The sequence below is a fragment of the Ambystoma mexicanum genome, chromosome 3p, assembly GCF_040938575.1.
Source record: "Ambystoma mexicanum isolate Mex_15411 chromosome 3p, UKY_AmexF1_1, whole genome shotgun sequence".
Taxonomy (NCBI): domain Eukaryota; kingdom Metazoa; phylum Chordata; class Amphibia; order Caudata; family Ambystomatidae; genus Ambystoma; species Ambystoma mexicanum.
In genome coordinates, this window is record NC_090925.1 from 383,687,646 (window position 1) to 383,711,969 (window position 24,324).

A 24,324-nucleotide genomic window follows, 5' to 3' on the forward strand; every position below is an offset into this window, starting at 1 on the left:
CCTGTGAGGCGTTCTCGGTAGGAGTGCCCCCGCTGCCCCTATCTAGTGGCACGGTGGCATCCTATCGAGGGCGTCCTTATCTTCACAAGAAAAAAGAGAAGCCTCCACAACACAAGGACAGAAGGATTAAGCAGAAAGAGGAAGGTGAGGAGTTGAGGGAAGGGGGAGAACTTGTCATCTCTTCAGAAGAAGACGACAAACGTGACAGTTTGCAACGCCAACAAGAAACTGAGATGGCTACCCCCCAGCAAGTCCAGGAACTAGTAGCCGCAGTCCAAAACCTTAATATGGAGGTCCAGAATCTAAAAACCACCAACGCCGCGTTACAGTTAAGAATGAATGAACGGGAACGAACCCCTGCCGACCTACCTTCGTACCCTCTGGTTTCGGGCAAATTCGATGGATCACCAAAACGAGTCAAGGAGTTCCTAGATGCCTGCAACCTTCATTTTTCCTTCCGTCCACAGACCTTCACATCAGATCATACCAAGGTAGGATTCATGATTACCCATATGTCGGGTAATGCCCTGGCGTGGGCCACCCCTTTGGTAAATCAGTCAGATCCCGTGCTACAGAATTACAATGACTTCAAGACCCTGCTGCAACAAACATTTCTACGCACAGAAAGTGCTTTTTTAGCCTCAGAGGACCTCTTAGATGTCCGTCAGGGAAATAACGATCTCCTCTCCTACATCACTACGTTCAAACAGATAGCCGCCGAAGCTGGCTGGCAGGAACAAGCCCAATATACCATCTTCCGTCGAGGGTTGAGAGAGGATCTCAAGGACGAACTAGCCCGGATCGACCGTCCAGCCTCATTTTCAGATCTCATCACGGCCGCTCTTCGGATCGATTTCCGACTCTCGGAACGACGGTCAGAAAGAAAAAAGAACAAACTCTACAGTCTCCCTCCCTTAGAGACTCAGATACCATTCTCTCAACCACCTTCACGCCAGGGAAAGGAAGAACCGATGCAAATCGGTACTGCTCGTGCACCACTCACCCCGGAAGAACGGAAGAGACGACGGGAAGGCAACATGTGCATGTATTGTGGAGCCTCTAACCATCTGTTACGGAACTGTCCTAACGTTCCTCCGAGGCGTTCGGGAAACGAGCGCCCTCGGTGAGTATGGGGACGCACTCCCGAGGGGCTTTTTCTAGTCCTTATACCTCTCTGTCTATAGCCTCGTCTGGTATACTAGAGGATTCTAGGCTGATGGTTCTGTCAGTAACCCTTACTATAGGCAGGACCGAAGTCCCAACTCAGGCTTTATTAGACTGTGGTGCTGCAGGCAACTTCGTAGATACCTTGTGGGCTAAGCAAAAGGGTATACCTCGTCTGGCCAAACAGGAGGATCAGAAGGTTGAAGGAGTGGATGGGGAACCCCTGATTTCCGGCATGATCACCCATACCACTGAGGAATTACAATTATGTATCCAAAAACATACCGAAAGTATTTCGTTTGACATAATCCGAGCCGCCCATTTCCCTATCATACTAGGGATAGGCTGGCTACGAAAGCACAACCCTCACATTGACTGGGCGAAGAACGTACTCAGTTTTCAGTCCACCTATTGTAGATCCGAATGCCTACCTGAACCCAAGTTCGAGACTGTAGAAACTAACATTGTGTACGACTCCAGACTCATCCATTGTCTTCCACGCCATCTACAAGAATATACAGAGGTAGTAACGGAAAAAACGCCTAGTGATCTTCCTCCACACAGACCAGAAGACTGTTGTCTGGATCTAGTTCCTAATGCACTGGTACCGTTTGGTAGAATGTTCCCATTATCCCTCAGGGAAAAACAATTCCTCCGGGAATATTTAGATAACAATCTGACCAACGGACTTATAAGACCTTCAAAGTCACCAGCTGGGGCATCCCTGTTTTTTATTCCGAAGAAAGACACACAAGAACTAAGACCCTGTATCGATTACAGGGGTCTAAACAAGGTGACCATAAAAGACAGATACCCAATGCCACTTATCACCGAAATTATTCAAGCGGTTCATGGCGCCACGATCTTCACAAAGCTGGACCTTCGGAATGCATACCATCTTCTTCGGATCCACCAAGGGGACGAATGGAAAACCGCTTTTAGGACCCCTTATGGGCTGTACGAATACCAAGTGATGCCTTTTGGACTTGTTAACGCCCCCTCTGTGTTCCAGCGCTTTATGGACCGGCTTTTTTCGGACCTGTTGTGTCAGACCACGATCGTCTATCTCGATGACATACTGGTTTATTCCAGAACTCCTGAGGAACATGTGGCTCATGTCAAAGAAGTCTTCCAGAGACTAAGAGAAAATCACCTCTCAGTCAAGATAGACAAATGTATATTTTCTGCAACATCTATCCCATATTTGGGTTTCATATTGTCCAGTCGGGGTGTCTCCATGGATCCCCGCAAAGTTTCTGCCATTTTGGAATGGCCTTCACCAAAATCCATCAAGGAGGTACAAAGGTTTTTAGGTCTGGCGAACTTTTACCGGAAATTTATATCCAACTTTTCCCACCGAATGGTACCTATCACCACACTACTTAAGAAGAGCTCCAAACCTTTCCTTTGGTCCAGTGAAGCTGAGGATAGCTTCCACAGTCTCAAGGAAGCCTTCTGTACCGCCCCCATCCTTCTGCAGCCAGACCAAGACCGGCCTTTCATCATCGAGACAGATGCATCTTCATCAGCTATGGGGGCGGTTCTTTTGCAGGAACACCAAGGCGAGGAACATCCAGTCTCTTATTATTCCAAGACATTGAATGACAGCCAAAGGAACTACTCAGTCATAGAGCGCGAGTTATTGGCCATGAAATCAGCCTGTCTAGAGTGGCGTCATCTTCTACAAGGAGGTAAACACCCATTCTCCATCAGAACAGATCACAGAAATCTACAAGTTCTGCGACAGTTTGAGTGCTACAACACAAGACAGGCCCGCTGGGCTCACTTCTTTGCCCAGTTCGATTTCAACATTACTTACATCCCAGGACCACAGAATATAGTCGCAGATGCCTTGTCTCGCAGAGGAGACTATGGGAATGAATCCGACAGGTCGCCAGATCTTATGTTCCCCTTGACGAAGAGGATAGGCGTTCTATCCGCTTTCTTAAGACAAGTGAAAGAAGCTTCAAAGGGGGGTTTTGAGTCGGAGTGTCACCCACAAGACCCCATCTACGAAGTCAAGGAAGGCCTATACTTTGTGAAAGGAAAATTATACTTACCTACTTCGGAATTTCGGAGAATGGCGTTAAGATGGTGTCACGACTCCAAGCTGGCAGGTCATCGAGGTATTAAGGGAACATTAGAATTTCTACAGAGGCACTTTTATTGGCCAAGGATGCGCCAAGACGTGACCAGTTACGTACAATCCTGTGTGACCTGTCTTCGCAGCAAGAGTTCTCGTCTGAAACCTTTGGGCCTTCTGAGACCAATTCCGGTTCCCGACAGTCCCTGGGAAGTGGTATCTACTGATTTCATCGTGGACTTACCTCCTTCTGAAGGAAGCACATGCATCATGGTAGTGATCGATTACTTCACAAAGATGGCTCACTTCTCCCCATTGCCAAGGGTACCAACAGCAGCAACCATGGCCGAGACTCTCATCAAAGACGTTTTTCGTCTCCATGGAATACCAAAGAAGATCATCTCCGATCGAGGTAGCCAGTACACTTCTCGTTTCTGGAGACATCTCTGCAACCGGTTGAGCATAGAGAGAGCTCTAACATCAGGTTTCCACCCTCAGTCAAATGGACAGACGGAACGTTTAAATGCCACACTAGAACAGTACCTACGGTGTTATGTGAACCTTCAACAGGACAACTGGGTTTCTCTACTACCCCTGGCTGAGTTCTCCTACAATAACTCTTTCCAGTCTACTCTCGGTTTCACCCCTTTTTTCTGTAACTATGGCTACCATCCCCGAGCTATACTACCGGTCTCTAATGTCTCAACCTCTCTGCCCACAGTCGACTCCACTCTCGCCGTGTTGAGAGACGTCCACCTACAGGCTAAACACAATCTTAGCAAGGCCCAAATGAGATACAAGGTCCAGGCCGACAAACATCGCAGAGCGGGGCCTGACTGGGGAATAGGTTCTCAAGTCATGTTGTCCACAAGATATCTACCACGATGGGCACACCCTTCCAAACTCTCCCCTAAATTTCTGGGTCCATACGAAGTCACACAAGTCATCAACCCGGTGGCCTTTCGGCTAAAATTACCCAAGAGTCTTCAAAGAGTCCACCCGGTGTTTCATGCCTCACAACTCAAACCTTTTCTTGCAGACATCTGGTCTCGCAAAAAGAAGAAAACCCCCTTGCCTGCTACTTCGACCCAGGAGGTATTCGAGGTAGCCCAAATCTGTGACTCCCGGTACCGCCGGGGAAGGTTGGAATACCTTGTACGGTGGAAGGGGTATCACTGGTCGGAAAACTCTTGGGAACCAGCCTCTCAGGTACATGCTCCACTGTTGGTCCGCAAGTTCTTTCGCTCTCATCCGGGAAAACCGGGGGGGGGTCTCCATAGGAGGGGGCATACTGTCATGCCGCGGCAGGGTTGGCGGAAGTGGAATCGCTGGCGGTTCTGTCCGCCGTAGCATTCCGCTACTCGTCATCCGTTTTACCGCTCTAGTTGTTGCACGCGTCCTTGACCCGGAAGTATTTAAGTCCTCACTTCCGGGTCGCATACGCGTTGCAACGTTTCCGGGTTCCTTCCTGTGTTGCTGCCGCTCCATCTCCCGGTGAATTATTCGTGACTTCTTCATATCCTTTGCCAGCCTTCCCTCGCAGTAAATTCTCCACCCTGCCCAGTGCGTGGTCTCATCCTCGTCCTGCCTCTTTTTTCTCCCTCCTTCCTCTCCTTCTTGCCTTGTTGTTTTTTCCCCTTTTCTATCCCTATATCCTATTTGAACTGTTGCCAGACCCTTTGCCTGCCTACCGGACTGCCTGTGAATATCCCTATATCCTATTAGAACTGTTGCCAGACCCTTTGCCTGCCTACCGGACTGCCTGTGAATATCCATATATCCTATTTGAACTGTTGCCAGACCCTTTGCCTGCCTACCGGACTGCCTGTGAATATCCCTATATCCTATTTGAACTGTTGCCAGACCCTTTGCCTGCCTACCGGACTGCCTGTGAATATCCCTATATCCTATTAGAACTGTTGCCAGACCCTTTGCCTGCCTACCGGACTGCCTGTGATTTCCTTAGTATCTCCGCATTGAAACCACCTTTTGCCATATCCTGGTCTACCGTTTGGATCCGCCTATTTCCCGATTCGGTGCCTGCACATCGGATCGCGCCATCTTCAGCTACTCACCTCCTGGGATCCTCCACGTTCAGGGGTTTTTTGTGCCTTCCGGCTTTTTTCCCCCTGTGAGGCGTTCTCGGTAGGAGTGCCCCCGCTGCCCCTATCTAGTGGCACGGTGGCATCCTATCGAGGGCGTCCTTATCTTCACAAGAAAAAAGAGAAGCCTCCACAACACAAGGACAGAAGGATTAAGCAGAAAGAGGAAGGTGAGGAGTTGAGGGAAGGGGGAGAACTTGTCATCTCTTCAGAAGAAGACGACAAACGTGACAGAGATGCAGGAGGAGGAGGAGGGCAAGGCAGGGCCAGCAAGGCCCACCAGCACAGCCACTACCACCACGCAGGCAGCCCGCAATCCCACGCCTCCGAGCACATCCGTTCAACCTCACTGATGAGCAGATCCACACCCTCTACCGTTTGGACCGGGACACCATAACCGCCATTGTGGACATGACACACACTGACCTTGTCAGCATGATAGATAGCCCAACCGCCATCCCACCCCTACTGAAGGTGGTGTCTGTACTCCACTTCCTGGCCACAGGCACCTACCAGCACACAGTCGGACAGTTGCATGGCATTTCACAGCCACTGTTGTCACGGACACTATTGCAAGTGCTCGATGCCCTCCTGAAGCACGCAGACGACTACATCTCTCTACCACGCTCGGACCAGGAAATTACGAACACAAAAGTGGGATTCCATGCACTTGCCGGCATACCGGGTTGCATTGGTGCCATCGACTGCACCCATGTGGAATTGGTTGTCCCACATGCCATGGAGGCCCAGTACCGCAACCGAAAACAATATCATTCTCTTAATGTACAAATGGTGTGTGACTCAAACAGGATCATTACACATTGTTGTGCCCGATTTCCTGGATCAACCCATGATTCCATGGTCTTACGGAACTCTACAATACCACGCTACATGGAGCGACATGCAGGGAACAGATCCTGGCTACTCGGTGAGTCTCATTTCATGCATGATAATGTGGGGTATGTGATGCGGCAATTACCTGCCAGGAAGGGGGGGGGTGCTTACGTAGCAATGTCATTCCTCAAACATCCTTTATTGTCCACATACAGGTGATGCCGGGTATCCACTGAAGAGATGGCTCCTTACACCACTCCGGAACCCACAGGACCAGCATGAGGAGGACTACAACCATGCCCACTCACGTACCCGTGTAGTCATAGAACAGGCATTCGGCCTACTGAAGGGTCGTTTCCGCTGCCTCAGCAGGTCTGGCGGGGCACTCCTGTACCGCCATGAGAAGGTTGCTAAGATGGTCATGGCATGTGTCATGCTACACAACATGTGCATACGTAGAAATGTGCCCATGCCCCCTGACGCAGAACTGCAAGCACCAGAATATGGTCATGATGTGGGTGGGGATGTGGCAGAACCTCAAGGAGTCCGCGAGGCACAGGAGGGCCGTGAAATTCGTCAGATTATCATAGATTCATGCTTCTAGCACTCACGCCTGGTGGTTGATACATGGACACGGGAGTTGTGGCACTGTGTGTGTCTGGAACATGCACAATATGAACTGTACGCCTATGATGGCCTCGTACACAAAGATCAATGTCCACACATCTCATTGGATGATTGTGAAATGTTTATAGCAAATGTGAAATTGTGTTACACACCCCATCGACCCGCCACCCAAGTAAGCCCAACACACCCCCTCCACCCTCCTACCTCCCCCCCGAACACCAGTGTCCAAGGATGCTCATTGTCAGTGGGCAGACGCTATTGCAAGCCCCCTCTCCGGGTATCAGGGGCACCCCTGCCTGTGGAGCGCAGGTTCCTCCCAGATCTACGTTGGGGGCTGCCCTGGACGGAACTTGCAACGGATGATGTCTCTGCCTGCTCACGTCCATGCATGTCCCTAAGGGTTTGTGAGAGCTCAGTGAGCACACGGCGCACAGCGGCAAGTTCAGCACATACGTCTTTGGACGTCGCATGCAGTTCCCCCCTCAGGCTCTCGGTGCTTCTCTCCATTTGTACTCTCAGGCTCTCGGTGCTTCTCTCCATTTGTTCTCTCAGGCTCTCGGTGCTTCTCTCCACTTGTTCTCTCAGGCTCTCGGTGCTTCTCTCCATTTGTTCTCTCAGGCTCTCGGTGCTTCTCTCCATTTCTGCCCTTAGTGTCTCTGTACATGTTTCTATGGCTGCCTTGGTACCCCCACATTCATCAGCATGGTCCTTGAGGAGCGTGGCCAGTTGCTGCTGTTGCACGATCACCTGGTCGAGGGACTGTTGCCTCTGCTGGGCCATGGCCATTTGCGGTGGTGTCACAGAGGGGCTGATCACCTCATGTTGCCTTGACACAGGGCTTGTGGGGGATGGCCAGTCGTCGTCTTGTGAGTGCCCCTGCGTGGTATCCTCATGTTGTACGGGATGAAACAAACAGGGGGATTGAGACAGGTCATGGATGGATCGTACATCGACATCACCGTTTTCTGTGTCGGAGCATGCTGCCATTAATGCAGTGTCACCTATGGTGCTGCTGCCACCAGAAGCAGTGCCTTCTGTGGCATCCATTGGGGGGGCCTGTGGTGGTGGTGGTGTTGTGGCCATGCTGGCTGCTGGGGTGCCTGTTGAAGTCCCCTCCTGTGTGCTGCCACTTGATTTGTGCTGCTGCCGTGTCTTGATGCGTGCAGCTGAGGTGGAGGGTCTTTGGCCGTTGGTCTTGGCCCTCTTTGCAGGTGTGCTGGTAGGGGTGTCCTGGAGCTCGTCGTTTGAATCGGACCCTGTGGTGGAGTAAAGGAGGGCGAGCGTTATTAATGGGTCTGTGGAAATTGGAATGGCAATGTATCACATGCATTGGGGTGGTACCTGAGGGTGATTTGGGTCAGGGCCTTGGAGGTGGTTTCATTTTTGTGTGGATTGAGGGTGCAGTTGTATTGCAGCCTGCAGTTAGGGGGTGCCTGCTGCACGTGTAGAGGGTGTTTTTAGGAATTTTAATTATTTATTTATTTAATTTGACTTTTAATGTCCGCTATCAGGCCAATGTGAGTGGACGTTCTCCTGGACATGTGTTTCTGTTGCACTATGTGGACACATGGTACTTCACATGATTGAACATTGTGGTTTTAGCATAGTTTTATTTGGGCCACCTACCTGATTCTTCGGATGTCTGCACTCCTTTCTCCATCCCTCCGACTCCCTCTATGGTCTCCATTCCAATGGTGGAGGCACAGATTTCTTCCCAGGGGGTCAGCTTGATGGGTGATTCCGATCCTCCCCCGGTAGCTGTGGCAATGTTACGGTTGGCGGATAGTATGCTCCGTACGGGCATCCGCAAGTCGTCCCATCGCTTTCTGCATTGCTGTGGGTTGCGGGGTGCGGTCCCCACCGCACTTACCCGCTGTGCCACCAGGGCCCATATGGCCTTCTTGTTCGCAAGTGCCGTCCTGGTCATTTGCGTCGAGAAGACGACGGCAGCATTCTCCTGGAGGGCCTCTGTGAGCACCGTGAGTTCCTCACGTGAGAAGTGGACCTGCCGCTTGCGGTCGCACGCTTTTTTCGCTACTTTTCCCATTGTTTTGGTTTCACTAGGGTGGATGACGGGTTGGGATGTCTCTCAGGGTAGTGTTTTTAATGGTTGTGTGAATGTTCTGATTTTATAGGTGTACGGCGTGCTGTTTCCCGTTCCGGGACCATGTTTTTGCTTCCGTTTCCGTATATTTACGGTCACCGTATTTTCCGATTGCCGCTCTCTACGGTGACCGCTATGTCCGGTGGCGGAATTGCACCTAGGTCGCCGTACGACGGCGGTGAGGGGCGTTTTGGGGACATTTCCGCCATCGCGGACTTTGCACTTCCGCCAAGGCGTAGTGCTCGTGCCCGATGGGTCAGAATTAGCCGCACTTTACTCTGTCGTGCCATGGCGGAAACGCTATTTACGCTATGGCGGTCAGGTCAGTTGCTTTCCGCCAGGGTCGTAATGAGGGCCATTGTGTGATTTCATGAGCTGCAAGTATAGTGTGCAGAACAGAGGACAATTTGTAGGCTCGCGTTACTTTGCATTCTGAGAGTTGTAGGCTTCCATTCAGAATGTAGAAAATGTTTGGCTTAACATGATTTGACAAAGATTCATGTATGATTCGGCTACTCGACTATGTGATTTGTATACTTTGAAAGTAAAAGCCACAAGACCTTGTTATTCTAGTTCTTAAAAGCCACAGCGTACATATTTATACCAACAAGACCTCAAAAGGTATGTGCTCAGATATTTACGCTGCAGAGTAGTTTGAAACCCCAGCTTCAGGTAACCAAATCGTGTGACCATGGGGAAATAATTTAATCTCACTGTGTCTTTTCTGAAAAAAAACTTTGGGGTCTCTAGAAGGGATTCTTTTCTTAGAAGGGCAGATGAAGAAAAGGTCAATTCATGTTTGGACCGGGAGGCCCGTACCCCTGCTCAGACAAAAGAGTAAGCAGGTGCTGACATGTGTTTTCTCCCTGCGTCCCCACAGACCATCCCTACCATCGCCAGGCAAAGCCATTGCCCTGCCTTTAAGGTATGGACTCCAAAATGCAGCAACCTCACCCATGTCAGCTTCAAGCCATCACAACCCCCTCACCATCCACAACACAGAAGTTGGTGCTCGCCAACGTCCACAGAGCTATCCCTCATGCAGCAGACATCGCCAACATCATCACTACACATAAACTTGATGCCATCTTCATCACCAAGACCTCGCTGACACCAACCTCCCCCCACATCCTTCACCCCTAGATGTCATTTTCCCCCGCGGCTACAGCATCCAACACAAAGACTAGCTGACCAAGACAGGCGGAGGCCTCGCAGTCATCCACAAGACTTTGTGGCCCTGCATCAGACTTGATGACGTCGACAACACTGGCTCCTTCGAAGTCCTCTCCTGCCACTTCCCGCTCTCCCCAACGGACACAGTGACCTTCCATCTCATCTAAAACCACCCAAACCCAACACTGACCTTCATCAGAGACTTGACCAAAATGGTCACCACCATGTCTTTCACGCACGCCGACATCATCTTCCTAGGCGACCTCAACTTCCCAGGCAGCAAGGCCACCAAACCAATGAAGGAAGCTCTCCTCGTCCTTCTCAACACCCTCAGCCTCCTCGTTCTTCTCAACACCCTCAGCCTCACACAGCATATGAAAGGCCCAACGCACAAGGAAGGTAACATCCTCAACCTAATCATCACCGCACTGCCTTCCCTCCACTATAGCTCTCCTTTCCCGCTTGGCTGGTCTGACCTCCTGACCGTGCCTTTCCACATCCTGCACACCATGCCAGTCAAGCACTCCCAGCAGACATTCGTCAAACAAATCATCAGTTCCTTCAAGAACGTCCTGCTGCTAGCCCTCACCAACCTCCACCTCACATGGACGAACACCCCCAACCAAACTGTGACTCTCTACTGGAAGCACTCAACGCCCCCCTCTCAGCCTCCATCGACCGACACGCACTTCTGAAACAACACACCTGCAAACCAAAACCATCAGCACCCTGGTACACTCAAGAACTCAACCTCAACAAAAAAGTAATCAGGAAACAAGAGAAAACCTGGCACTGCTCCAGGACCACATCTGACTTGGTGCTCCTCAAGGAACTTTGAGCAACACGCTGACAACTAATCAACACAGCCAAGGCCTCCTACTATGCGAACACCATAGCAGAAGCTGACATCAAAAGTAGACCCCTCTTCAAAGTCCATCCATCCGCTACCCGACCCTGCCATACCACATTCCATCGAAAAATACACCACCATCAAAACCTTCTTCATCGACAAAATCAGCAAGATTTGCCAGCACATAGAAATCAGCTTTGCATACACAGACCCACCTCACGTCCCTCCTCGCAAAATCTCCACACCCTGGACAACATTCAAGAGACTCTCTACAGAGGACCCGATAGAAACCCTGGCCGCCCTCAAAGCCACATCATATACAGATGAAATCCTCCAAGCATCCATCCTCAAGACCCTCCCTGCAGAAGCTCTCCTTCCCTACCTGGAGACAGTCAACAGCTCCCCAACTCAAGGCACCGTCCCATCGACCCTAAAGACAGGACAAATCCTCTCTGGATCCCAACAACCTAGGTAACTATTGCCCATCACTAATCTTCCCTTCCTAGGTAAGATCATCGAGAAAGCAGTAGCTGTGCAACTGCAGCAACAATTTCCTCCAAACCTACCAATCCCGGTTCGGACCCAGATGTAGCTAGGAGATGACAACCATACAGATGGTTGAAGCTTAACCCCCTCAAGACCGAATTCCTACTCCTCACCAATTAATTAAGGCAAGGGATTTGTTGATTTCCCTGATTACAAGCAAGAGGAACTGTGCCGAGGAAAACGCCTGCACTTAAAAATTGTCCAATAATATGGTAAAAGTTTACTATTTTATTTGAAAGTTTTTACACAGGGATTAAGCAATGGACAACGCAGCGTTCTCCAATACTCTCTCATCGATTACAGGGTTGTCCAGGCATTTTAAGGCACAGTGACATCACAAAATAATGATCATGGCACAAAACCTATGGTGGAATAGGATTGGTTAGTAAGGTAGACTACATATATAAAATATAGAGGACTGATACATTGATTGGGTGAAATATATCTGGTGGCTCCTCCTGCGACCACCTCCAAAATGTTGCATCTACAAATATTTCAGGTTAGTGTGCTGTAATTGGGTTATGCAACAAAGTGTGAGCTTATGTTACGCTCACCTGGTTCCACGGGGACGCCACCCAGCAGTTGGGACTCAGGTATCCTTCTCTGCAGTTCCCAGGTGTGACCAGCGGGAGGGTTCTGCCTGGAATACAGGTGGGCAATGTTCAAGACTGGGCAACTGGGGTAAACAGTCCCCCACCACCCCGTATACCCTCGGCCTCACTGGATCTCTCCTCACCTTGTTTTTAATGCAGGTGTGCTCTCCGTCCTGCCTTCTTTGTAGGGATGCGGGTTGCCAGACATTTGGTCGAAAAAAATTGGTCGACCAGACAAATGGTCGAACCAATTTGATCGAAAACCAAATGGTCGAATTTTTTTTTTTTTATTTTAACCCTTTTTTTTTCATTTTTTTGGGGGGGTACCCTTTTTTTCATTTCTTTGGGGGGGTCCCCCCCCAACCCCCTTTTTTTCTCTAAAAAACCCTTTTTTTACTAAACGAAAACCCGAAAAATAAATATATAAATAAAAAAATAAATTCGACCATTTGGTTTTCGACCAAATTGCGTCGACCAAATTGCAGTCGACCAGTTTTTTTTCGACCAGTTGACTGGACACCAGGGATGCGTTGTGCTTGGTGGGCATTTGCGATCGAGTTACTTCACTGATGCCAACCCGCTTTGAGTCTTTCGGGTAGGTCTTATTGCTGTGCTATATTATTGTCCTTGCATGCCTTTTTGGTTTAAATAATGTCTTTTCTCTTCCTTAGGTGCGTGGAAGTCCAATATGTGGCATAGACTGAATTGGGTCTCGCCAGTAAGTAATGGCGTTTTTAGAGCGCCTTGATGCGGTGAGTAGGCGCTATGCGCAGCGCTATAATGCCTTGCCTCTTGCTAACCTGTTGTCTTGTTTTCCCACAGGTCGCGGTGCCTACCCGGTGCATGGAATTCCTGAGAGGACGCTGGTCGAGGAGTGGCTTGCGAGGTAAGCTTTTCGGCACTGTTCATTAAATTGTAAAAATGTCTAATGCCTTGTTTCTCCCTTTTTTGCAGATCCGTCGGTTCGGGAGGAGCGCTGGTTCCAGGATGCTGATCTCAAGAGCCGTGGACAGCTAACGATGAAATTACAGGTAAGCTGCTGCTGCTAACAATGTCTTTTTTCTCCTTTATAGATGCTGTTATTCCGAGGTTCGCGGGTGCAGCTGAACACGGTGAGCGTCACATTGCAGAATTGCAAAGTAACGCGAAGCGTGTTATCCCAGTCGGGTGTGGTTTAAATAGCTTCAAGAAAGTAGTCCAGGTAAAATAGTTCCTATGGTACCACACCTAAAAATACTATACCGCATAGCTTGGTTCCAAGGAGCCAAGATATGTGGATGCCTCCATGTTGATTGATACTGAAATAAGGTAGTTCCCAATACAAGTCCTTTATCAAGTATGAGCCTGGCGCCAAAGGCTCCAGCACTGGCCCCAAGAAGGCCTAGGCCAAGGAAGCCTGGTTTTAGTGGAGACCCTTCCTGGCCCATGGGCTTGCCAGGGCGTCTTCTGGATGGGGGTCGTGACAGCACTCCCCCCCCCAAGGCCCCTCTCAAGGTGTTCGTCCTGTCCGGCCCGGGTTTAGTTGGGAAGTTTCGATGATAGTTTTTGATCAGATGTGGCGCATGAACGTTTTCACACGGTTCCCAGGATCTATCTTGGGGTCCAAATCCTTTCCAATCAATTTGATAGTATAGCTTCCCCCTTGAATACTTACAGGGTAATTCATAGAAATTCGCACAAAAGTGGCGCACGCGACTGGCGCACAGCATGCCCGTGCGATTGTCTGCGCCAGCCGCGTGCGCTAAAATCGATTTCCGCGCACAGCGTATTCATGGATTTTCGCATCCAAAACCAGCCGTGGCGCAGCGTGGCGCAGCGACCCTGCAGCAGCGCCAGTTACGCCCCCAAGAACGCCCTCGCGCAAGGAAAAGCCTTCAAAATCCCCAAATAATCGCAAAGGGCTGCGCTAACCCTGGACCAGTTCACAGGGCTGGCAAACAGCAAACGCCAAGCGGGGAACATGTATTTCAGTGGTTCGCGGGAAGTTCCACACGCGATTGTCCTGTGTACGTGTGCATCAGGGGTGCGCGGGAAGTTCCACACGCAAAATCAGCAGGGTACGTGTATTTCAGGGGTGCGCGGGAAGTTCCACACGCGATTGGCCCCATGCGAGCAGGGTACGTGTAATTCAGGGGTGCGCGGGAAGATCCACACGCGATTTCAGCAGGCTATGTGTATTTCAGGGGTTCTGGGGAGTAGTACACGTGAATTGGCCGTGTGGGTCCTCCCAGGTGTTCGCTCTACAACCTCCACGGCCCCTGCAGGTAGCCCACACCACGGGGGACTACCCTGCACCCCTGCTCATGTCCCGCAGGCAGCCCATCCACCATGGGCATGCCCCCCAGCCAACCCACATGTCACCTCGCACTACTGATCAACAATGCATGTCTCCCACCACCCCCACCCCCCAGCAGTACAGGGGCAGCCTCCACCAGGCCCCCACCCATGTCTACCACCACCCCATCCCCCAGCCACCAGGGGCAGCCTCCACCAGGCCCCCACTCATGTCTCCCACCACCCCCACCCCCCAGCAGTGCAGGGGCAGCCTCCACCAGGCCCCCACCCATGTCTACCACCACCCCCACCCCCCAGCCACCAGGGGCAGCCTCCACCAGGCCCCCACTCATGTCTCCCACCCCCCAGCAGTGCAGGGGCAGCCTCCACCAGGCCCCCACTCATGTCCCCCTGCACCCCCACCCCCCAGCAGTGCAGTGGCAGCCTCCACCAGGCCCCCACTCATGTCCCCTATTACCCCCACCCCCCCCCCGCAGTGCAGGGGCAGCCTCCACCAGGCCCCCACTCATGTCCCCCTGGACCCCCACCCCCCAGCAGTGCAGGGACAGCCTCCACCAGGCCCCACTCATGTCCCCCTGCACCCCCACCCCCCAGCAGTGCAGGGGCAGCCTCCACCAGGCCCCCACTCAGGTCCCCCTGCACCCCCACCCCCCAGCAGTGCAGGGGCAGCCTCCACCAGGCCCCCACTCATATCTACCACCACCACCACCCCCCAGCCACCAGGGGCAGCCTCCACGAGGCCCCCACTCATGTCCCCTGCACCCCCACCCCCCAGCAGTGCAGGGGCAGCCTCCACCAGGCCCCCACTCATGTCCCCCTGCACCCCCACCCCCCAGCAGTGCAGGGGCAGCCTCCACCAGGCCCCCACCCATGTCTCCTACCACCCCCTAGCCCCCAGCAGTCAGGGGCACCCTCCACCAGGCCCCCACCCATGTCTACCACCACCCCCACCCCCCAGCCACCAGGGGCAGCCTCCACCAGGCCCCCACTCATGTCTCCCACCACCCCACCCCCCAGCAGTGCAGGGGCAGCCTCCACCAGGCCCCCACCCATGTCCCCCTGCACCCCCACCCTCCAGCAGTGCAGGGGCAGCCTCCACCAGGCCCCCACTCATGTCCCCTATTACCCCCACCCCCCAGCAGTGCAGGGGCAGCCTCCACCAGGCCCCCACTCATGTCCCCCTGCACCCCCTCCCCCCAGCACTGGTGGGCACCTGCCAGCAGGCCCCCACCCATGTCCAACTCGTGTTCCCCAGCCAACATGTCATCACAATCTAGATCCCTGGTCCCTATGGTCAGCCTCCAAATGCAAAACACCCACCCGAGTATTGCATCCACCCACTCATAATTGGCAATTACATGACAGAACACCAATTGCAAGTTCCGAAACAAACACATTTCCCTCACATACACCCAATGGGTGTCAGTGAATCTCAAAAGCCATATCATGATATGCATTAAACCAATGAGATGATACTACACATTGAAGTTTGATAAAAAAATATGTATTGAAGGAAACATAAATAGAATCAAAAATAAAGAAACAGAAATGGGAATGTACATAAATGAAAAGAAGCATGTCCGTGAAAAAAAGCAAAACCAAAAATCAAAATCCAAAGTAATGGTGTCCAAAGTCACTGTCGAGGAAACAAAATCCAATGGGAAATTAAATAGAAAGCCATTGCTCCATGGTTAAAATGTGAAAGAAAAATACAATCCAACAGTGAACTATGTACATACGAACAAGCCAGGGTCCATTATCCCAACAAAAGAAAGGAAACCTATCTAACTACACTAACTAATAAAATAAACTATATACAAAAATGTGGCCAATGTCCGAAAGGTCCAAAATAAATCCTAAAAAAAATTAAACTTAACACTACCTACATAACTATGTACAAGGGCAGCGGGCTACTTTGACGGCTCACTTGTGGATGTCCCGGGCCAGGGCATCATCGAACTCCTGCTCAATGTCCCGGAGGCGGTCCTCATCCATGGCCCCGAGGGTCCGCAGGGCCGTCGACGTGTCCACCTCCAACCCCCTGCGGATTGCCTCGAGGCACTAGGCCCGCCTCAGGGCCCTCCGCATGGAGTTCTCCGTCCTGACCATTGTGAGCCGTGCCTCTTCCGCCCGCTGCCGCTCCGCATCTATGGCGTGGCCCAACCGCTGCCACACGGAAGACACTTTCTGTCCTGGGTCCGATGCCTGCCCCTCCGATGTTGAAGGCCCCGAGCCTTCATGGCTCCCACCACGTTGCTGCTGCTGCTGTGCCTCTGCCCGTGCACTGCCTCCTGCTGCCTGCACATCCTCCGCCGGCTGGGGTGCAGTCGTTGATGTGGTCACCCCTGCTGGACGTCCGACTCCCGACTGTGGCAGGGATGCCTCCTCCACCAGCCTGGCCGCACCGTCAAAGGCAGCTCCACAGGGCACCCAGGTGACTGATGGGTGGGAAGATGGCACGGAGGACGACTGGCGGGTAGGGGGTTCAGTTGAGGAGGGGGTCGTAGCAAGCCCCATCATATGGAGGAATCCGGCCTGGGTGACCTGTCCCAGCAGGCTGACGTGGTCAACGAGCCATTCGAGATGACGTGCAGTCTCCTCATGAAAAGACTGCAGTCACCTCGCATGGCCCGTTGACGCAACGCCACACCAGTCAGAACAGGCTCAACCCGGACCCGGATAGCCACGTCCGCAGGCAGAGGAAGGCCAGTTGTCGTGAGCTCATGCCTGAAAACGGGTCTGGACGTAGGCATCCCTGCTGGTGCAAGATGATGCAGGGACAGGATCAGGGACAGGATTGCACACAGGCACCTCCGCGGCGGCCTGTGCTGCCTCCTGTCCCCGGTCCTGCACTGCACCACTAGCACCAGTGGGATCCCCACCTCCAGACCCCGTCTCTGTTGCTTGCACGGCCTCCTCCTCCACCAAACCCCCCACCAACCTGGATGACTCCGTGCCATCTTCCCCCGTTGGGCCCTGTGTGGTCCCAGCTGCCCCTTCTGCTGCCGAGGAGTCCAACTCCAACCTCCGCCTCTTGGACCTCCCCCCGGCAGCTGCGGCCTGGGACGCGGCACCGGACTCCTCACTCCCCGACGAGATGACAACATGGGAGGGGAGCTGGGCCTTGCGTCTCCGGCTGGAGGTGGGATCCCCGCCGCTGTGCTCCACAGCACCTTCTCCGCCCTCTTCATCAGTTGACGCTGCAGACAGGGAGAAATAAAACACAGGCATCAGGGCACTGTACAATGGACACATACACACATGACAGTTGTACATGAGTGGCATTGGCAAACCTCAGACATGTCATCACAATCCCCAACACACATGTCATTTCAACTCGCACACATGAGCCATACCACAGTCATATCGCAACTGCCAGCACCAGTGTCGCAGTGTTCAGATGGGCATCCATGTCACATCTGCCCATCAGGCTTCCACATACCGCTGTCACATGCATCCATGTTGCATCACTGTTGCACCCTTGTCAAATACACACACATGCATATGTACACAGTGCTGATACATGCAGCTGAAAACAACATACATGCGTGACATCACGGTCATGTCTACTTACATACACATTCATCCAAACATGTGTGCCCACACAACTGCATTTGGCATGCAAGCCTACACACACAAGCACCATCCATGTCTCACACATTCCAGCCCTCGCATGTGTTAGCCCCACGGCCCCACCCATACTCGACCCCATACAAACAGATGTGCAACCTGCACACTACTGAAAAATCACCACACGCACAGCTCACAATCAGGATGCATGTACACTTACCGCTCGACTCCAGGCGGGTCTGCCTCTCAAGGACCTGGACAAGAAGCGCTGGGGATATGCGTTCCAGGACCCTCATCTGTTCTTCCGACAAGTGGCCCCGGCGCCCCTTGGCATCCGCTGCCTTTAAGAGGCACCGGGCCTTGTTCAGGGTCCTGGACCTGAAGTCCTCCCAGCGCTTCTTGACATGTTGTAAGTCGCAGACTGCCACCCCCTCCGCGTTGATGTCAGTCACGATGTCAGTCCAGATCCGAGTCCGTCCTTCCTTGTCGGCGCGGGAACTTCCGAAGAGGGCATCATACTGCCCCAGGACTTGCTCCACCAGGACACCAACTTCGGTGGCACTGAAGCTGGTGCCCCTCTGCCTCTCTGGCCGGGGGTTGTCAGTGGTCTCAGATCGTGTTTGCCCCGACATGACAACCCCAGAGGCAGGAGTGGGTGGGCAACTGGGTCCTGGGGCTGGGCTGTGGAGCGATGGAATCCCAGTCGGGAGTCTTCGGTTCCAGCAGGGGTGGTCACAGCAACAGCACCCCTGGCTGATGCGCAGGCAGCAAATGGCAGGGCACGTGGACAGCAGGCAGTCAGGCAGCAGCAGATGGCAGGTGGGAGCGTGCTCGGGGCTCTGGGGGGTAGTTCGGCCTTCTGGGCAGGAGCGTGGTCTTCCGTGTGCTTACGCGTGGCCAGCTTGATACGGAGTGATTTGCCACGTGAAAATCCTGCACGTCTGCGTGTAAATCGAGGAAAGGCCCTTAGCGCGTATGCACGTCAGCACGCATATGCGATTTCATTGGACCAAAGGCCCTTAATGTGTGAGCGCGTCTGTGACGTGATGCGCGCGGGTGTTTCCCTCATTACACGTGATGACAGAGCACACGTGGATTTCCACCAATCACGTGTGGAACTTCCTGCGCACCCCAGAAATACACGTACCCAGGCCAATCGCGTGTGGGACTTCCCGCGCACCCCGAAGTACATGTACAATCGCGTGTGGAACTTCCCGCGCACCCCGTAGTACACGTACCCAGGCAAATCGCGTGTGGAAGTTCACGTGCACCCCGAAGTACACGTACCCAGGCTAATCGCGTGTGGAACTTCCCGCGCACCCCGAGGTACACATACCCAGGCCAATCGCGTGTGGAACTTCCCGCGCACCCCGAAGTACACATACCCAGGCAAATCGCACGGCTGGGGGGTGGGGTGGTGGGAGACATGAGTGGGGGCCTGGTGGAGGCTGCCCCTGCACTGCTGAGGGGTGGGGGTGGTGGGAGACATGAGTGGGGGCCTGGTGGAGGCTGCCCCTGGTGGCTGGGGGGTGGGGGTGGTGGGAGACCTGAGTGGGGGCCTGGTGGAGGGTGCCCCTGACTGCTAGGGGGTGGGGGTGGTGGGAGACATGAGTGGGGGCCTGGTGGAGGCTGCCCCTGGTGGCTGGGGGTGGGGGTGGTGGTAGACATGAGTGGGGGCCTGGTGGAGGCTGCCCCTGCACTGCTGAGGGGTGAGGGTAATAGGGGACATGCGTGGGGGCCTGGTGGAGGCTGCCCCTGCACTGCTGGGGGGTGGGGGTATTAGGGGACATGAGTGGGGGCCTGGTGGAGGCTGCCCCTGCACTGCTGGGGGGTGGGGGTAATAGGGGATATGAGTGGGGGCCTGGTGGAGGCTGCCCCTGCACTGCTGTGGGGTGGGGGTGGTGGGAGACATGGGTGGGGGCCTGGTGGAGGCTGCCCCTGGTGGCTGTGGGGTGTGGGTGGTGGGAGACATGAGTGGGGGCCTGGTGGAGGCTGCCCCTGCACTGCTGGGGGGTGGGGGTAATAGGGGACATGAGTGGGGGCCTGGTGGAGGCTGCCCCTGGTGGCTGGGGGGTGGGGGTGGTGGGAGACATGAGTGGGGGCCTGGTGGAGGCTGCCCCTGCACTGCTGGGGGGTGGGGGTGGTGGGAGACATGAGTGGGGGCCTGGTGGAGGCTGCCCCTGCACTGCTGTGGGGTGGGGGTGGTGGGAGACATGAGTGGGGGCCTGGTTGAGCCTGCCCCTGGTGGCTGTGGGATGGGGGTGGTGGGAGAAATGAGTGGGGGCCTGGTGGAGGCTGCCCCTGCACTGCTGGGGGGTGGGGGTGGTGGGAGACATGAGTGGGGGCCTGGTGGAGGCTGCCCCTGCAGTGCTGGGGGTGGGGGTATTAGGGGACATGAGTGTGGGCCTGGTGGAGGCTACCCCTGCACTGCTGGGGGGTGGGGGTAATAGGGGACATGAGTGGGGGCCTAGTGAAGGCTGCCCCCGCACTGCTGTGGGGTGGGGGTGGTGGGAGACATGAGTGGGGGCCTGGTGGAGGCTGCCGCTGGTGGCTGGGGGGTGGGGGTGGTGGGAGACATGAGTGGGGGCCTGGTGGAGGCTGCCCCTGCACTGCTGGGGGGTGGGGGTGGTGGGAGACATGAGTGGGGGCCTGGTGGAGGCTGCCCCTGCACTGCTGGGGGGTGGGGGTGGTGGGAGACATGAGTGGGGGCCTGGTGGAGGCTGCCCCTGGTGGCTGGGGGGTGGGGGTGGTGGGGGACATGAGTGGGGGCCTGGTGGAGGCTGCCCCTGCACTGCTGTGGGATGGGGGTGGTGGGAGACATGAGTGGGGGCCTGGTGGAGGCTGCCCCTGCACTGCTGGGGGGTGGGGGTGGTGGGAGACATGAGTGGGGGCCTGGTGGAGGCTGCCCCCGGTGGCTGTGGGATGGGGGTGGTGGGAGACATGAGTGGGGGCCTGGTGGAGGCTGCCCCTGGTGGCTGGGGGGAGACATGAGTGGGGGCCTGGTGGAGGCTGCCCCTGGTGGCTGTGGGATGGGGGTGGTGGGAGACATGAGTGGGGGCCTGATGGAGGCTGCCCCTGGTAGCTGTGGGATGGGGGTGGTGGGAGACATGAGTGGGGGCCTGGTGGAGGCTGCCCCTGCACTGCTGGGGGGTGGGGTTAATAGGGGACATGAGTGGGGGCCTGGTGGAGGCTGCCCCTGGCGGCTGGGGGGTGGGGGTGGTGGGAGACATGAGTGGGGGCCTGGTGGAGGCTGCCCCTGCACTGCTGGGGGGTGGGGGTGGTGGGAGACATGAGTGGGGGCCTGGTGGAGGCTGCCCCTGGTGGCTGTGGGATGGGGGTGGTGGGAGACATGAGTGGGGGCCTGGTGGAGGCTGCCCCTGCACTGCGCGGGGGTGGGGGTAATAGGGGACATGAGTGGGGGCCTGGGGGAGGCTGCCCCTGCACTGCTGGGGGGTGGGGGTGGTGGGAGACATGAGTGGGGGCCTGGTGGAGGCTGCCCTGGGTGGCTGTGGGATGGGTTGGTGGGAGACATGAGTGGGGGCCTGGTGGAGGCTGCCCCTGCACTGCTGGGGGGTGGGGGTGGTGGGAGACATGAGTGGGGGCCTGGTGGAGGCTGCCCCTGGTGGCTGGGGTGTGGGGTGGTGGGAGACATGAGTGGGGCCTGGTGGAGGCTGCCCCTGCACTGCTGGGGGGTGGGGGTGGTGGGACACATGAGTGGGGGCCTGGTGGAGGCTGCCCCTGGGGGTGGGGGTGGTGGGAGACATGAGTGGGGGCCTGGTGGAGGCTGCCCCTGGTGGCTGTGAGATGGGGGTGGTGGGAGGCATGAGTGGGGGCCTGATGGAGGCTGCCCCTGGTGGCTGTGGGATGGGGGTGGTGGCTGTGGGATGAGGGTGGTGGGAGACATGAGTGGGGGCCTAGTGGAGGCTGCCCCTGCACTGCTGGGGGGTGGGGGTAATAGGGGACATGAGTGGGGGCCTGGTGGAGGCTGCCCCTGGTGGCTGGGGGGTGGGGGTGGTGGGAGACATGAGTGTGGGCCTGGTGGAGGCTGCCCCTGCACTGCTGGGGGGTGGGGGTGGTGGGAGACATGAGTGGGGGCCTGGTGGAGGCTGCCCCTGGTGGCTGTGGGATGGGGGTGGTGAGAGACATGAGTGGGGGCCTGGTGGAGGCTGCCCCTGCACTGCAGGGGGTGGGGGTAATAGGGGACATGAGTGGGGGCCTGGTGGAGGCTGCCCCTGCACTGCTGGGGAGTGGGGGTGGTGGGAGACATGAGTGGGGGCCTGGTGGAGGCTGCCCCTGGTGGCTGTGGGATGGGGGTGGTGGGAGACATGAGTGGGGGCCTGGTGGAGGCTGCCCCTGCACTGCTGGGGGGTGGGGGTGGTGGGAGATATGAGTGGGGGCCTGGTGGAGGCTGCCCCTGCACTGCTGGGGGGTGAGGGTGGTGGGAGACATGAGTGGGGGCCTGGTGGAGGCTGCCCCTGGTGGCTGTGGGATGGGGGTGGTGGTAGACATGAGTGGGGGCCTGGTGGAGGCTGCCCCTGCACTGCTGGGGGTGGGGGTAATAAGGGACATGAGTGGGGGCCTGGTGGAGGCTGCCCCTGCACTGCTGGGGGGTGGGTGTAATAGGGGACATGAGTGGGGGCCTGGTGGAGGCTGCCCCTGGTGGCTGTGGGATGAGGGTGGTGGTAGACATGAGTGGGGGCCTGGTGGAGGCCGCCCCTGCACTGCTGGGGGGTGGGGGTAATAGGGGACATGAGTGGGGGCCTGGTGGAGGCTGCCCCTGCACTGCTGGGGGGTAATAGGGGACATGAGTGGGGGCCTGGTGGAGGCTGCCCCTGCACTGCTGGGGGGTGGGGGTAATAGGGGACATGAGTGGGGGCCTGGTGGAGGCTGCCCCTGCACTGCTGGGGGGTGGGGGTATTAGGGGACATGAGTGGGGGCCTGGTGGAGGCTGCCCCTGTGCTGCTGGGGGGTGGGGGTGGTGGGAGACATGAGTGGGGGCCTGATGGAGGCTGCCCCTGGTGGCTGTGGGATGGGGGTGATGGTAGACATGAGTGGGGGCCTGGTGGAGGCTGCCCCTGCACTGCTGGGGGGTGGGGGTAATAGGGGACATGAGTGGGGGCCTGGTGGAGGCTGCCCCTGCACTGCTGGGGGGTGGGGGTATTAGGGGACATGAGTGGGGGCCTGGTGGAGGCTGCCCCTGCACTGCTGGGGGGCACTGCTGGGGGGTGGGGGTGGTGGGAGACATGAGTGGGGGCCTGATGGAGGCTGCCCCTGGTGGCTGTGGGATGGGGGTGGTGGTAGACATGAGTGGGGGCCTGGTGGAGGCTGCCCCTGCACTGCTGGGGGGTGGGGGTAATAGGGGACATGCGTGGGGGCCTGGTGGAGGCTGCCCCTGGTGGCTGGGGGTCGTGGGAGACATGTGTTGGTGATCACTAGTGCAAGGTGACATGTGGGTAGGCTGGTGGGCATGGCCGTGGTGGATGGGTTGCCTGTGGGACATGAGCAGGGGTGCAGGGTAGTACCCTGTGGTGTGGACAGCCTGCAGGGGCCATGGAGGGTGTAGAGGGAACATCTGGGGGGACCCACATGGCAAAATCACGTGTAGCATTCCCCGGCACCACCGAAATACACGTACCCTGCAGAAATTGCGTGTGAATCTTCCGCGCACATCGGAATACACGTACCCAGGCCAATCGCGTGTGGAACTTCCCGCGCACCCCCACCTAGCCAGGCCAATCGCCTGTGGAACTTCCCACACACCCCGTAGTACACGTACCCAGGCCAATCGCGTGTGGAACCTCCCACGCAGCCCCACCTACCCAGGCCAATCGCGTGTGGAACTTCCCGCGCACCCCGAAGTACACATACCCAGGCTAATTGCGTGTGGAACTTCCTGCGCACCCAGGAACACGCGCACACGCTATTTTTCACACAGCGGGTGTCCGTGTTTGTCGGGGCCCCTTTGCACCTCATTTGTCCTAGAGGGCCACTGTATGGGCCATTCATCATGGCTGTATATGGGTGCTTTTTGTTAGCGCACATTTTGGCGCACATTTTTTTCAGTCGCAGGGGCGCTAACGCCTGCTTTCTTGTGGCGTACTTGTTTGGCCCTGTGCGCGTCTTTGACCGTGCGCTGGTTTGCCCTATTCGATTCCATGAATACGGGTTGTAGGCGAGCGTGTGGGCGTTCCGCGCACTTGCCTCCTGTACTTCCCCCGTGACGCCCATATTTTCACACGTTGTTCCCCATTCCGAGTGTTACGCCCCGTGTTCCGCCTACTTTTGTGATGTGCGCCGCGCTATGTGCGATTTCGCAGTGGCCGTGGCGCACGCTGTTGGATGACCTGTGCGCCGGCGTGCGCGGCGCACATTTTTAGCGCACA

The 24,324-nt window shown here is 55.7% G+C and overlaps 1 long non-coding RNA gene across 1 annotated transcript in view; it reads right to left on the bottom strand.

The window, feature by feature from the left end:
- LOC138579538 (uncharacterized) overlaps window positions 1-24,324 on the bottom strand; it is a 247,489-nt gene that overhangs the window by 88,832 nt on the left and 134,333 nt on the right. The gene's annotated exons all lie outside the window — the stretch shown is intronic.